The sequence below is a fragment of the Lolium perenne genome, chromosome 2 (genome assembly GCF_019359855.2).
Source record: "Lolium perenne isolate Kyuss_39 chromosome 2, Kyuss_2.0, whole genome shotgun sequence".
NCBI lineage: Eukaryota > Viridiplantae > Streptophyta > Magnoliopsida > Poales > Poaceae > Lolium > Lolium perenne.
Genome location: NC_067245.2, coordinates 117,235,650 through 117,251,283, shown reverse-complemented (window position 1 = coordinate 117,251,283; position 15,634 = coordinate 117,235,650).

Genomic DNA, 15,634 nt, shown 5'->3' with positions numbered 1-15,634 from the left:
ATATTAACAATCAGCAGGGTTCCGGTTCAAAAAAAAATCCACATCACAACAAGGAAACGACCACCAAGATCATAGCAATTGCAGATAAATGCACCTACGAAATATGCTCAGACTAAGGAACCATTTTACAAGACCAAGATACTGACCTGTCACTGTCCCCGTCCATCTCCATCTCCAATTATCTAGCAGATACTCTTCTTACTACTTACTAGCATTCCTAACCTGCTCCAGTAGGGCCTCCTTCTGTGCTGCTATCGTTCTAAAATTGTCGACTTCTAGTCTTAGCGCAGCTGATGCAGCTCATTCTACTTGGAGTTGCTCCTCTAGAACTTGAGCATGCAAATACTTTGACTTGGACATGGACTTGCACTTCACCAGTCCAGCATTCCGTAAGAAAGTGTTTTTGGCAATGCCTTTCTTTTTTATTGCCATGGAAAATGCCTTCACACATTCTTCATCGGTTTTTTCCAGACCGTTTTTACCGGGTTTTGCCATCTCTAATTTCATATCTTCCTGCAAAAAATTCAGTTCGTACACATGTGTAAACATGATAGTTACTACAGAGAAACTTGCTGATAGTAGATTTATCATGTGTATGACCTACTTTTATTCCTACAGTTTGGCATGTCTGATTCACATCACATGAATTTTAATAAACATCTATAATATCATATTGACATGTACTTTACTACACCTACAAGTTGGGATGTGAGTCGTCACAAAATTTCAATCTTAGAGAAGACTTACAAGAACACTCTGTGCGACTTCTCCAATCACTTCAAGTTTGTTCTTCTGGCATGCTTCAAAAATCTCTGGCAGAGTCATCTCTTTGTTTGGTTCCCTTTTACTTGCATTATGTAACATCTGCATTTTAGTACTACCATTTATAAATCGAATAACGCGGTTGAAATGGAGGATCATAATATAAGCTGCACACTGGTGTATATACTCTGCATGATCTTTTACTAAAATATTTCTAAATAGCAGTATAAAACAACATGTCCTTACTTTTTGCCGAATGTGCACTATAAGGTTACGAGATCCCGTACGGCTAGGTAAAAGTAGTTTACCGCGGTTTTTCTGATTCTGTTTAGCCAAATTCTGCAAAAAAGAGACTAGTGAGACACTGCTATAAATAAGAATCCAAGATGTGATCTGGTATCAGTCTTACAAATCATACCATATTCTTTGGATCAGACCAGTGCTTCACAAGATCTCCCCACTGTTTGTCAGTCATTTGCTTAAGAGGAGATCTAGTTGGAACACTCCCAGTAATCTTTCCAGTGAAGTATTTCTTCTTTAGCCTCTGCGATCTTGGCGTGAACGATCCCGAGAATAGACTGTTGAGAACATGCTTTACTTCCTCTTGGTCATCATCGAACTCGAACCTTAACTGTTCACAACAATATAAACCGTTGGTGCGATATGCATAGAGCCAACAACAAGCTAGAAGGAACGGGACGTGCCAATGTGGTATACTAGTATGAGTAACATTACCAAGAGAAAGATGACTTACGTGTAACCTGTGCACTAATTTTTCAAAATGCGCAGAGGTGTCTACGTGCTCTTTCCATGTTGGGAAGATAGGAATTTCATTCCTGACGAAAATTCCTACATCCGATGCTAATTTACAAGATTCTTCTAGGTCCAGTGGCCTTCTGCCACCTACAATAGATGAAAGGCGAAATCTTGATTCCATCCCAGCAAGCTTAGCTACGAACATTTTCCCTACTGTTGGGCCCCTCATTTTTCTTGATCGTGGTGCAACTACAAAGTTAAGCATTACATCAAGCTATCAAGGTAGATATATATATATTTTTATATATACATATTTATCTATAAAGTATAACTTTATAACGGAGAATGAAACTATAAACATTGGAAAATGTACCTTCTTCGGTGTGGGGCTCATCCTCATTGGAGTTGTCTATGGCAGGATTGGCAGGACTAATATGGGTCAGTGGGAGATCATCAACAGTTTGTTGATGTTGTGCTAGCAGTGTTTGGCCAGTTGTGGTTGTGTCAGCTGGGACTGGTACAGTGTGTCCTTGGGCAGTATTTCCTACCACAGCTACTTCTGATCCCAATTGTGACTGAGAAGTTGCCGTGGAAACTGGTTCTGCTGCCAATTGTGGTTGAGAAGTTGCTGTGGAAACTGGTTCTGCTGCCAATTGTGGCTGAGAAGTTGCTGTGGAAACTGGTTCTGCTGCCAATTGTGGCTGAGAAGTTGCTATGGAAAATGGTTCTGCTGCCTATTGTCGCTGGTTGACTGGATTGGTAACAGGTGGCTGATTCAACCGCTTGGGGTGTTCACCACGTTTTTTTTATTTCAGTACTCTTAGCATTTGCGTTATTTTCTTCAACTAGTGCCATGAATCGCTGAGACTGTCTAGTAGCAGAAGCAGATTTCTTTTTTGGTTGCAGCTGTTCTATCACCGATTCAGTTGCCTGTTGAAAGGTCTTCCTCTCAGTGGTGGTTCCTGCGAAATTCTTACTTGAAGCTGCAGATTTCTAGCACACATAAACGATATTTCAGTCTACAGAAGTGCCATATATGATGATATGCAAATGGAATAGAATGAAGAACAGTAAAGGATGACGTGCATGCTGAAACATATATATGATGCGTTAAGGAGACCTAGAGGTGGCATGTGAACATGTTTGGTGGGATTCAGGATACAAGTATACAACACATGGAAGTTGCAACAGATATCTCAAAGTAAAAAAACAGAAATCACCTGGTGGGGTTGAGGAGAATGGTCAGGCAAGACATCTTCCTGAGTCAGCTCTCCAAGAGGCTCAGCAGGATCAAATTGTGAATCATAACATTGTTCTTTATCTTTGGGGAGGGGAAAGGGTTCTTCTCCGATTTTGTTCAGGTTTGCACTAGAGGCAATAGCGTTACAGATGTTTGTGCCCACACGGCTTGCAAATCTCCTACATATCGTCCGTCTCCGTTCCTCTTTTAATTCATTCTGTAGTGCAATAATATCTAGCATGCATTACAAAAAAAATGCTAATGAGATGGCGGTGCAAGTAAGCAAAAAAATACTTTTTGAAAGCACCTGCATAACAAAAGCGGCCATATCAACCTTCTTGGGAGTGGGCGCGTGTACGCTTTGGTTTCCTGCCGTGGACCATGGAGTCGCTTTGTGTACCCATCTCTCCAGTCCGGTGGACGGAAGGAGTCGGGGATTAAGATACGAGAACCCGGCGATGGTGAATGTCGCTGACAAGGCGGCGGTGCAAGTCGGCTACGGAGGAGCTCGTATGGTACAGTGGTCGTCGGTGGGGGTGGGGGGAGGTGGAAGCTACTCCGGCTTGCTAAAAAGCAAGGTAGACGGTGGAACGTCGTCGGTCACTACGGTGGCCGATGAGAAGGCAGTAGTGTTGGTGTGGGAGTGGGACAGTGGGCCGGCGCTGGCGCCGGCGTGTGAGATGATCTGGTGGGTCATGCAAGGTGGAAGCGTGAGAGAGAGATGCGGGGTTCGGCGCCACCGGTGATAGGTCTGAATTGAGCGGTCCGGGGGGATAAGATCGGCACTGTACTTATTTCACATCGCTTTGAATTTTGGAAGCGGGGGGATTTCGGCGGGAATTTTGGGGCAGAGTTGAAATTATTATTACTGGTTGGTGGAAAACTGTGGAACCCTAGCCTACGAAATCCCAGGTCTGAAGCTGAGGGCCCTTTTGTTGTGGCTTTTTTTGGCTTTTTGGCTTTGGCAAAAGCCAAAAAAAGCACCTAAATAGGTGCTTTTTTGGTTTTTGATTTTGGAAGCCAAAAACAAAAGGATCTTTTCTTTTGGCTTCCAAAATCCAAAAGACAAAAAGGCAAAAAAAAAAGGCACAACAAAAGGGCCCTGAGTAGGTTCGGGGTCAAGGGGATATGCTTGTTGGTTCTTGGGTGCATATGATCTCTTTATTTCGAAATTCATCTTCTATACATTTTGAAATGTCAAAAAAGAATAAAACGAAAAATGCATGTGTACTTCTTCGCTTGCTATATACACATAAAATATTTCAATGGAAAATCGAATAGTAATTTGGGCTATGTAAAAAAGAGTTACTCCGTAAAAAAATTGTGCTAACCATAAGGCTTTTTATGAGACATGTTTTCTCTCTTTTTTTACATCGACCATGAAAAAAACTTGTTTTTTTTACATCAACCATGAAAAATACTTTTTTTACATCGACCATGAAAAATACTAGGAATTTGCTAAAGTTATATTTTCCGTCTTGTACACAATTAAAAATATCTTTAAAACAAACAAATCTCTAATGTCTAGGTGTACCATCTCTACTAGTAGTATATACTAGTAAATTGCACGTGCCTTGCACGTGAGAGCTCTTTTTTTAGTGAAACAACTTCGATGCAATAAGAATTCGATCTTTTTTTAACAAAGGAGGGGGGCCCAAGGGCTTGGATACCATTAAGTGCAACAGAGGGGTACATATTACAGATTGCAGTCAACAGTCACTTGGGTTGAAAGCGAATGCAAGCCCGCCTACATGATAGCAGGATTTTGTGAAGCTTTTTAACTTAATTGGTCAAACATGCGAAGCATGTGCCATTTACTTGTACAACTTTATCGGAAAAAAAATACTTGTACAAGCTAGTTCCCCTAAGTACTACCAGCACATAAGTAAACAAAAGAACCAGGGACATCATCAACTGAAACAACAATCTATTAATATAGCGGCTCTTGCATCACCCTTTGAAAATCATCTACCTGCAAAGATGAGTGCAGAGTTTCTGCTCGTGCTTTCACCTGTTCCAAGATCGTCCAGTTGATCTCATGGACATCTGCATCAGCCAAAGCGGTAACCAAATTGCCAGCCACTAGCTTCTGCAGATCAGCAACAGCATGTAGGCCATCTTGAATTGTAGAATTCCATCCTCGGTTCATTTCTTTGTTCCGCCAAGTGGCCACATCCAAGTCCTTTTGAAGACGCCTAATCTTAGCTTCCCCAGTGCCACATCCTTATGTTTTGTTCCTACAAACGTTTGCATCACTGGAACTCTGGACATCTGTACTACAATGCTGCTTGGCAGGGACATGAGCAGTCACTTGCTTCTGCGATTTGCCATGCATTAAATCAATCAGCAGATTAAAAGAAAATATGTTGGTTGATTCATGTCACCACTTTGAGCTACCCATGAGTTTCTAAACCTTAAATGGAGTCTAAAACATTGCAATAAAAGGGTGGGTGCATCATTTGGATGCAGAGGCCGGGGCTACCCTATTTTGAAGAAAAAATTAGTAAATCTGAAATCTATATCTATGTCTCTACCATCTATACCACTCCACTCCTGTTGACAGTTGATCTCTTTCAGTACATTAGATTATGTCATGTTTAAAACACTATTATAAAATTACCTCCTTAATGTTGAGCTCAGGAGGATCCAGATGTGCTGATCCTAGGTGGCCCCTCAAATGATTGCTTGCTAGAACAATAGGACCAAATCCCGCCTCCTTTCTACCAATGTCTGCATCACTGGCGTGCTCACTGTCTTTGTTAGGAACATGAGCAGTGGCTAGCTGCTGCAAATCAAAGTTCATCAAATCAATCAGCAAACAACACATATGAAATTTGAGCAGTGCGGCTAAATACCTTCTTTAGCAGCAGCCCCACGGGATCGTCCTTTTGGCGGCACATCACACGGGTGAAAAATCTTGGCAACGACTTGGGGTGCGGTGATTTTGTCCCATTCCACAGTATGCCGATCGAGGCTGCAATTATCTTATTCTGCAAGATATTTTGCCTCCGAGATTCTTCGTAGGCATTCTCGAGTGGAATATCTAGCAGGCATTACAAAAAAAACAGATGCTAATAACAAGCAGTGGAAGCAAGCAATAAACTAGTCTCGGAAATCAAATACATAACAAAAGCTGCCGGACAAAGTGTTCAACCTTGGTCGACTGGGGAGGTGGCACGTTGGCCGTTCGGTTTGGTTCGGTGGATCATGGTGGCACTTTGTGTACCGATCTCGCCGGCCGGTACGATGAACCAGTGAGTCGGGAAGCAGATCCGACGAAGCGGACGGAGTGTGGTTGACGGCGTCGCTGAGCTAGCTCCGGCGCGGTGGATGTCAGCTACGGATGGAGGACTGAGAGGGAGCGAGGTAGGGAGAGAGGTAGGGAGAGAGGTCCTTGCTTGTCCGTGGGTGGGGCTGGATATAGGGGAAAAGAAAGCACTAGAAGATAGCATCCTGCTAATATCCTACTCGAATATATGGTGCTGAATTGCGGGCGGCTCATAGCTTGTGCACAAATAAAATGGGAAAATCCAAAAAATGTAGTTCAACAAAAAAAACACTCTAGTAGGCAAAGTCGCTAGCTCGCCATGAGAAGATGCACTCCGCCAAAAAAATGTCATGACAAGCTAGTTTGCTATGGATCTTGCATTAACCCTGCTCGATAAAATGGTGGGCACAAAAGACAAGCTAAATCAAAAATAATGGTGGTAGAAAGATGTAAACTCTTAAATGTAAACTCTACTAAACAGGGCCAACTCAAAAACATGCCTCATATTATTAGTACTTCCTCTGGTCCATATTAACTGCCACTAAAATGGATGTATCTACAAATACATCCATTTGAGTGGCATGTATATGGATAGGAGTAGTAGATCAAGGAGTTGCGAGACAGTGGAGGAAATGAGGTGGGGAGGAGGAGGGTGACGACCAGACCCCCACCTCCACGGCACCGCATAAATAGAAGCTAAAATATGTGAAACAGTGGAGGAAATGAGGTGGGGAGGAGGAGGGCGACGAACAGACCCGATAACAGTACTCCCCCCGGTCGAACTGCTCCTCATGTCGCGCAAGGTGAAAAAGGGGTATTTTTTTCATTGACTTGATGGAGAAAAAAAAGGTCTTCTTTTTAGCCCCAGCGTCACCGCAGATCAGGTGACATGCACCTATTGCATGTCACCGTGTGACATGCGGTTTAAATTCAAATTTAAACATTGCAAACAAATCTGAAAAAAATCATGCATGTTCACAGCACATATTAAAATAACCCCTAAAAATTTCAGATCAAAATTCGAAACATACATCGAGAAACAAAAAGAGAAATCTGTCCTGAATAGTTCCCGAATTCAAATCTGAGTTTCTCTGTAGACTATTCACATCTGAGTTTCTCTTTTTTTTTTCTCGATGTATGTTTCGAATTTTGATCTGAAATTTTTAGGGGTTATCTTAATATGTGCTGTGAACGTGCATGATTTTTTCAGATTTTTTCGCAATGTTTAAATTTGGATTTAGGCCGCATGTCACACGAGGTGCATGTCACCTCGCTACCGCTCGAGAAATGGAGCCCCTCTCCGCTGGGCTCCAATAAAAGCTTCACTGCTCGTGTCAGACTGTTGAAGACACTGGCAAGTGCATGTCAGGGGGACAGAGAATAAATTGCGTCCACGCGTCGGCGCGTGCTGTCTACCCCAAACCCTAAACGCTGTCTTATGAAGTCAAGCATGCATGAAGAGAAGTGGTTTTTGGTTTCAAACATGGAAATTTCAAAAAACCTCCCAAGAGCTACATTTTGGAGTGACTAATTATTCATATTCATTATTTAAACTTGTTTAAATGGGCATAAAATTCAAAATAAATCAAAATAAATGAAAAACCAAGGCACATAGTCTTCTTTTCTCATATAGTAAGCATTCAATTAAGTTGATAAACAAGGTCTAGACATATTCAAACTAGAAAAATCATGTATCTCCCCCTAACCCTAAACTCTGTCTTATGAAGTCAAGCATGAAGAGATGTGGTTTTTGGTTTCAAACATGGAAATTTCGAAAACCCTCCCAAGAGCTTCATTTTGGAGTGACTAAGAAGCATACATGCTTACTTTTTCATATTCATGTTTTAAACTTGTTCAAATCTTGGTCAAACCTAGGATTTGACCAAGATTCAAATGGGCATAAAAATTCAAAAAAAAACAAAAACCAAAGCTCATAGTCTGTGTATGTCATATAGTAAGCATTCAAGTTGATAAACAAGGTCTAGACATATTCAAACCAGAAAAATCATGGAAATTTCAAAAACCTCCCGCGAGCTTCATTTTGGAGTGACTAAGAAGGATCGATGCATGTTACTTTTCATATTCATGTTTTAAACTTGTTTAAATCTTGGTCAAACCTAGGATTTGACCAAGATTCAACAAATGGGGATAAAATTCAAAAAAAACAATAAAATGAAAAACCAATGCACATAGTCTTCTTATGTCATATAATAAGCATAAAATTAAGTTGATAAACAAGGTCTAGACATATTCAAACCAGAAAAAACATGTATGTGGCTACCCCTAACCCTAAACTTTGTCTTACGAAGTCAAGCATGAAGAGATGTGGTTTTTGGTTTCAAACATGGAAATTTCAAAAACCCTCCCAAGAGCTTCATTTTGGAGTGACTAAGAAGCATACATGCTTACCTTTTCATATTCATGTTTAAAACTTGTTCAAATCTTGGTCAAACCTAGGATTTGACCAAGATTCAAATGGGCATAAAAATTCAAAAAAATGAAAAACCAAGGTCTTCTTATATATGTCATATAGTAAGCATTCAATTTAGTTGATAAACAAGGTCTAGACATATTAAACCTGAAAAATCATGTATCTACCCCTAACCCTAAACTCTGTCTTATGAAGTCAAGCATGCATGGTGAAGATAAGTGGTTTTTGGTTTCAAACATGGAAATTTCAAAAACCCTACTAATTAAGAGCTTCATTTTGGAGTGACTAAGAAGGATACATGCTTACTTTTTCATATTCATGTTTTAAACTTGTTTAAGTCATGGTAAAACCTAGGATTTGACCAACATTTAAATGGGCATAAAAATTCAAAAACAAAATCATAAACCAAAGCACATAGTCTTTGTATGTCATATAGTAAGCATTCAAGTTAATAAACAAGGTCTAGACATATTCAAACCAGAAAAATCATGGAAATTTCAAAAACCTCCAACGAGCTTCATTTTGGAGTGACTAAGAAGGATCGATACAGGCTTACTTTTTCATATTCATGTTTTAAACTTGTTTAAATCTTGGTCAAACCTAGGATTTGACCAAGATTCAACAAATGGGGATAAAAATTCAAAAAGTAATCATTAAAATGAGCACATATTATTCTTATGTCATGTATATAGTAAGCATTCAATTAAGTTGATAAACCAAGGTCTAGACATTATCAACCCAAAAAAATCATGTATCTATCTACCCCTAACCCTAAACTATGTCTTATGAAGTCAATCATGAAGAGAAGTGGTTTTGGGTTTCAAACATGGAAATTTTCATGTTTGAAACATGTTTAAATCTTGGTCAAACGTACCTAGGATTTGACCAAGATTCAAATGGGCATAAAATTTAGAAAAAAATTAGAAAAATGAAAAATAAAAGCACATAGTCTTATGATGTCATATAGTAAGCATTCAAGTTGATAAACAAGGTTTAGACATATTCAAACCAGACAAATCATGTATCTACCCCCTAACCCTAAACTCGGTCTTATGAAATCTAGCATGAAGAGAAATCATTTTGGGTTTCGAACGTTTAAGCCAAAAGCCCCATTTCAAATATTTCAAACTTATTCAAATGTGGTTCAAATTTGAAAGACATACTAGTTATAGCACACATAGTGCATACATGTTCACACATACTGCAGTAGATGTTCAAACATGGAAACTTCATTTTAGAGTGACTAAGAAGGATACAAGCTTCCCTTTTCATTTTCATGTTTTAAACTTGTTTAAATCTTGGTCAAACCTAGGATTTGACCAAAAGATTCAAATGGGCATAAAAATTTAGAAGAAAATCAAAAGAATGAAAAAACAAAGGACATAACATTCTTATATGTCATATATATAGTAAGCATTCAAGTTGATAAACAAGGTCTAGACATATTCAAACCATACAAAATCATGTATCTACCCCTAACCATAAACTCTATCTTATGAAGTCAAGCATGAAGAGAAGTGGTTTTGGGTTTCAAACATGGAAATTTCAAAAACCTCCCAAAACTTCATTTTAGAGTGACTAAGAAGGATACAAGCTTCCCTTTTCATTCTCATGTTTTAAACTTGTTTAAATTATCTTGGTCAAATCTAGGATTTGACAAGATTCAAATGGGCAAACATATGATAAGTGATGCAAATATCATTTCTAAGTGCGGGAAAACCAGCCTTTAGCTTAACATATTACAAGATTTCAGAAAATTGAGTGGGGGCAGCTGCCCCCCTTGGCTATAGTCTGGATCCACCCATGCTATAGTTTGAGGCCATTTGGATGACGTCGAAAAAAATCTTTGATTAGAAATGGGGTTGTTCGAACCCCGTAGTTGGTTTTTTTTAACCTTGATCTGTAGTACTGGGAAAACCCTAGTTTAACCTATTTAATTATAGATTCGTAGGTCGATTTTTCTACGGAGTACCTTTTTATTATTACTATGCAGCACATATGTGTTTGCCCGTCGAGTGAAACTCGGAGGAAGAGAGATCACTCGGAAGGAGAGAAGAAGGGAGTGCATTATGGTGTCTCCCTTTTTCGGGTGATGATGTTGACTGTTGAGCAGGTTTTGTCAGTGAGCAGGAGGTGCGAGCAAGCGAGTGATACGTCCCCGACGTATCCATAATTTCTGTCGTTCCATGCTTGTTTTATGACAATACTTACATGTTTTGCTTGCACTTTATAATGTTTTTATGCGTTTTCCGGAACTAACCTATTAACAAGATGCCACAGTGCCAGTTCCTGTTTTCTGCTGTTTTTGGTTCCAGAAAGGTTGTTCGGGCAATATTCTCGGAATTGGACGAAATCAACGCCAAACCTCCTATTTTTCCCGGAAGGCTCCAGAACACTGAAGAAAAGTCGGAGGAGAGCCAGGGGCCCCACACCATAGAGCCGCGCGGGCCAGACCCTGGCCGCGCCGGCCTAGGGTGAGGCCACCCTGTCAGCCCTCCTGCGCCGCCTCTTCGCCTATAAAACCCCTTTCGACCTAAAAACGCAGTACCAATTGACGAAACTCCAGAAAGACTCCAGGGGCGCCGCCACCGTCGCGAAACTCCAATTCGGGGGACAGAACTCTCTGTTCCGGCACCCTGCCGGGACGGGGAATTGCCCCCGGAGCCATCTCCATCGCCGTCTCCACCGCCATCTTCACCGCCGTCGCTGCTTCCATGATGAGGAGGGAGTAATCCACCCCCGAGGCTGAGGGCTCCGCTGTAGCTATGTGGTTCATCTCTCTCCCATGTACCTCAATACAATAATCTCATGAGCTGCTTTACATGATTGAGATTCATATGAGTTTTGTATCACTATTCATCTATGTGCTACTCTAGTGATGTTATTAAAGTATTCTATTCCTCCTGCACGGTGTAATGGTGACAGTGTGTGCATCCGTGTTAGTACTTGGCGTAGGCTATGATTATGATCTCTTGTAGATTATGAAGTTAACTATTGCTATGATGGTATTGATGTGATCTATTCCTCCTACATAGTGTGAAGGTGACAGTGTGCATACTATGTTAGTACTTGGTTTAGTCGAATTGATCTTTCATGCACTCTAAGGTTATTTAAATATGAACATTGAATTGTGGAGCTTGTTAACTCCGGCATTGAGGGTTCGTGTAATCCTACGCAATGGTGTTCATCATCCAACAAAAGAGTGTAGAGTATGCATTTATCTATTCTGTTATGTGATCAATGTTGAGAGTGTCCACTAGTGAAAGTATGATCCCTAGGCCTTGTTCCTAAATACTGCTATCGCTGCTTGTTTACTGTTTTACTGCGTTACTACTGCTTGTTTACTGTCCTGGGCAAAGCACTTTTCTGGTGCCGTTGCTACTGCTCATATATATTCATACCACATGTATTTCACTATCTCTTCGCCGAACTAGTGCACCAATTAGGTGTGTTGGGGACACAAGAGACTTCTTGCTTTGTGGTTGCAGGGTTGCATGAGAGGGATATCTTTGACCTCTTCCTCCTTGAGTTCGATAAACCTTGGGTGATCCACTTAAGGGAAAACTTGCTGCTGTTCTACAAACCTCTGCTCTTGGAGGCCCAACACTGTCTACAAGAATAGAAGCACCCGTAGACATCAAGCTATTTTCTGGCGCCGTTGCCGGGGAGGAAAGGTAAAAGGTACTCACACTCCGGATCTCGGCTACTAAGCTATTTTCGCCGTTGTAAGTACTCGAAGCTATTTCCTTTAGATCCTGCAATTGCATCTTTTTGTTTCTTGTTTACACTAGTTAGGCATAATGGAAAACAACAAAAAAATTGGTGAGCTTTTTAATCTTTTTCCTGATTTAGAATTGTTTGATGCGAAAATTAAAAAACCTATGGAACCTTATTTGCATGCTAGTAGCGATGTTATTAGTATGAATGCAATTACTGCTAATGCTATGGAGAAGTCTAAGCTTGGGGAAGCTAGTTTTTGTGATCTTTTTAGCTTCCCATCTTTAGGGGAGAAAATTTGCTCTGATAATACTTTATCTCCCATATGCAATAACTCTAATGATGCTTGTGATATTTTAAATGCACCTACTGAAAGTATTCTGTATAAAATACCTATGAAAATTATTGAACGTGTTATGGATAACCACTATAAAGGGGATGGAACTGTCCATCCTAGAGATCATTTACTGTTTTTGCATGAATTATGCGGGTTATTCAAGTGTGCAGGTATCTCTATGGATGAAGTGAGGAAGAAGCTATTCTCTGTTTCACTGTCTGGTAAAGCGGCGCATTGGTATAAATTGTTGGAGAATAGTCATTCTCTTGGTTGGGAAGAAATTGCATCCCTCTTTTATTCTAAATTTTATCCTCCTCATGAAGTTCATATTGATAGGAATTATATTTATAACTTTTATCCTCGTGATGAAGAGAGTATTTCTCAAGCGTGGGGGAGATTGAAGTCACTAATGCTCAAATGTCCCATTCATGAGCTCCCCCGTAATGTTATTGTTAACAATTTTTATGCGAGACTTTCAGGACAACACAAGGACTATCTGGATGCCTGTTCGGAAGGATCTTTCACAAGCAAAGAGGTTGAAGCTAGGTGGGATCTTCTTGATCGGATTGAGGACAACGCTGAAGGATGGGAGAACGATAAAGGTAAAGAGTCAGGTATAAATTATGATTATGAATGCATTGAAGCTTTTATGGATACCGATAAATTTCGAAATATGAGTGCTACTTATGGTCTTGACTCTCAAGTTGCTGCAAATCTTTATAAAGCCTTTGCTTCTCATTTTGAATTGCCTAAAAATAATTTTGATAAGTATCATGAACCTTTTAAAGAGGCTTGCATGAAGAATGAAATTGTTGTTAATTATTGCAATAAGCATGCTCAAACTCCTAAGAATGCTATTTCCTATAAGCATGTTAATTTTTGTGGAATACATAGACCTTGTGGAATTAATCAAATCAAAAATGAATATTGCATCCATCATATTAATGAAAAAACTAGAAAGTGGTTCAAAGCTCTAGATGATGGTCCTATGTTACTTGATAATATTAATTGTACTACTAATGAAAATGGGATTGGAGAGTTATTGACTTTATCTATGAGTCCCATATCTATTGAGAATGATCAACTACCTTGTTATATTATTAATAAAAGTAAGTTTGAAAGTTTTAATTCCGCTATTCTTGAACTTGATAAAAATTATGTGCTTATGGATCATGGAAAGTATGCTGCATGTAATAGTTATATTGTTGAGTTTGTTCATGAAGCTACTGAAAATTATTATGAGAGAGGAAAATATGGTTGTAGAAATTTGCATGGTACTAAAACACCTCTCTATGTGCTTAAAATTTTGAAGTTACTCTTGTTTTATCTTCTTATGCTTGTCACTTTGTTCTTCATGAATTTATTTGTGCACAAGATTCCTTTGCATAGGAAGCATGTTAGGCTTAAATGTGCTTTGGATTTGCCTCTTGATGCTCTCTTTTGCTTCAAATACTATTTCTTGCGAGTGCATCATTAAAACTGCTGAGCCCATCTTAATGGCTATAAAGAAAGCAACTTCTTGGGAGATAACCCATGTGTTATTTTGCTACAGTACTTTGTTTTATATTTGTGTCTTGGAAGTTGTTTACTACTGTAGCAACCTCTCCTTATCTTAGTTTTGTGTTTTGTTGTGCCAAGTGAAGCCTCTAATCGAAGGTTGATACTAGATTTGGATTTCTGCGCAGAAACAGATTTCTATCTGTCACGAATCTGGGCTGTTTTCTCTGTAGGTAACTCAGAAAAATATACCAATTTACGTGCGTGTTCCTCAGATATGTACGCAACTTTCATTAGTTTTGAGTTTTCTGATTTGAGCAAGGCTGGTGCCTCAATAAAATTCGTCTTTACGGACTGTTCTATTTTGACAGATTCTGCCTTTTATTTCGCATTGCCTCTTTTGCTATGTGGGATGGATTTCTTTGTTCCATTAAACTCCAGTAGCTTTGGGCAATGTCCAGAAGTGTTAAGAATGATTGTGTCACCTCTGAACATGTGAGTTTTTGATTATGCACTAACCCCTCTAATGAAGTTTATGAGAAGTTTGGTGTGAAGGAAGTTTTCAAGGGTCAAGAGAGGAGGATGATATATGATCAAGAAGAGTGAAAAGTCTAAGCTTGGGGATGCCCCCGTGGTTCATCCCTGCATATTTCAAGAAGACTCAAGCGTCTAAGCTTGGGGATGCCCAAGGCATCCCCTTCTTCATCAACTTATCAGGTTCCTCCCCTGAAACTATATTTTTATTCGGTCACATCATATGTGTTTTACTTGGAGCGTCTGTGTGCTTTTATTTTTGTTTTTGTTTGAATAAGATCGGATCCTAGCAATCCTTGATTGGGAGAGAGACACGCTCCGCTTTTTTATATGAACACTTGTTCTTCGTTTTACTTCTAATGTTCAATGATAAAAGTTGGAAGCTACAATACTTATGGTTATTTGGTTGGAAAAAGAAAATGCCTCATATGTCTTGGATAATTTGACACTTGGCAATTGTTTTGAGCTCTCAAATAGATCATGATTAAGTTTTTTTTTTCATGTAGTTTAAACCTATTAGTGGAGAACTACCGTAAAGCTTGTTAAAATTGGTTTGCATAATTGATCTCTCTTAAGGTCTAGATATTTTCTGGTAAAAGTGTTTGAGCAACAAGGAAGACAGTGTAGAGTATTATAATGCTTGCAATATGTTTTTATGTAAGTTTTGCTGTACCGGTTCATACTTGTGTTTGCTTCAAACAACCTTGCTAGCCTAAGCCTTGTATCGAGAGGGAATACTTCTCATGCATCCAAAATCCTTGAGCCAACCACTATGCCATTTGTGTCCACCATACCTACCTACTATGTGGTATTTCCTGCCATTCCAAAGTAAATTGCTTGAGTGCTACCTTTAAACAATTCAAAATGCTTCTCAATTTGTGTTAATGTTTTATAGCTCATGAGGAAGTATGTGGTGTTTAGCTTTCAACCTTGTCATTTACTTTTGACGGACTCTCATATGGACTAGTGGCACATCCGCTTATCCAATAATTTTGCAAAAAGAGCTGGCAATGGGATTCCCAGTCCCAAATTAATTAACTTAAATAGACACTCCTCCATGGTTTGTGATTGTTGGACGGCACCCGAAGGATT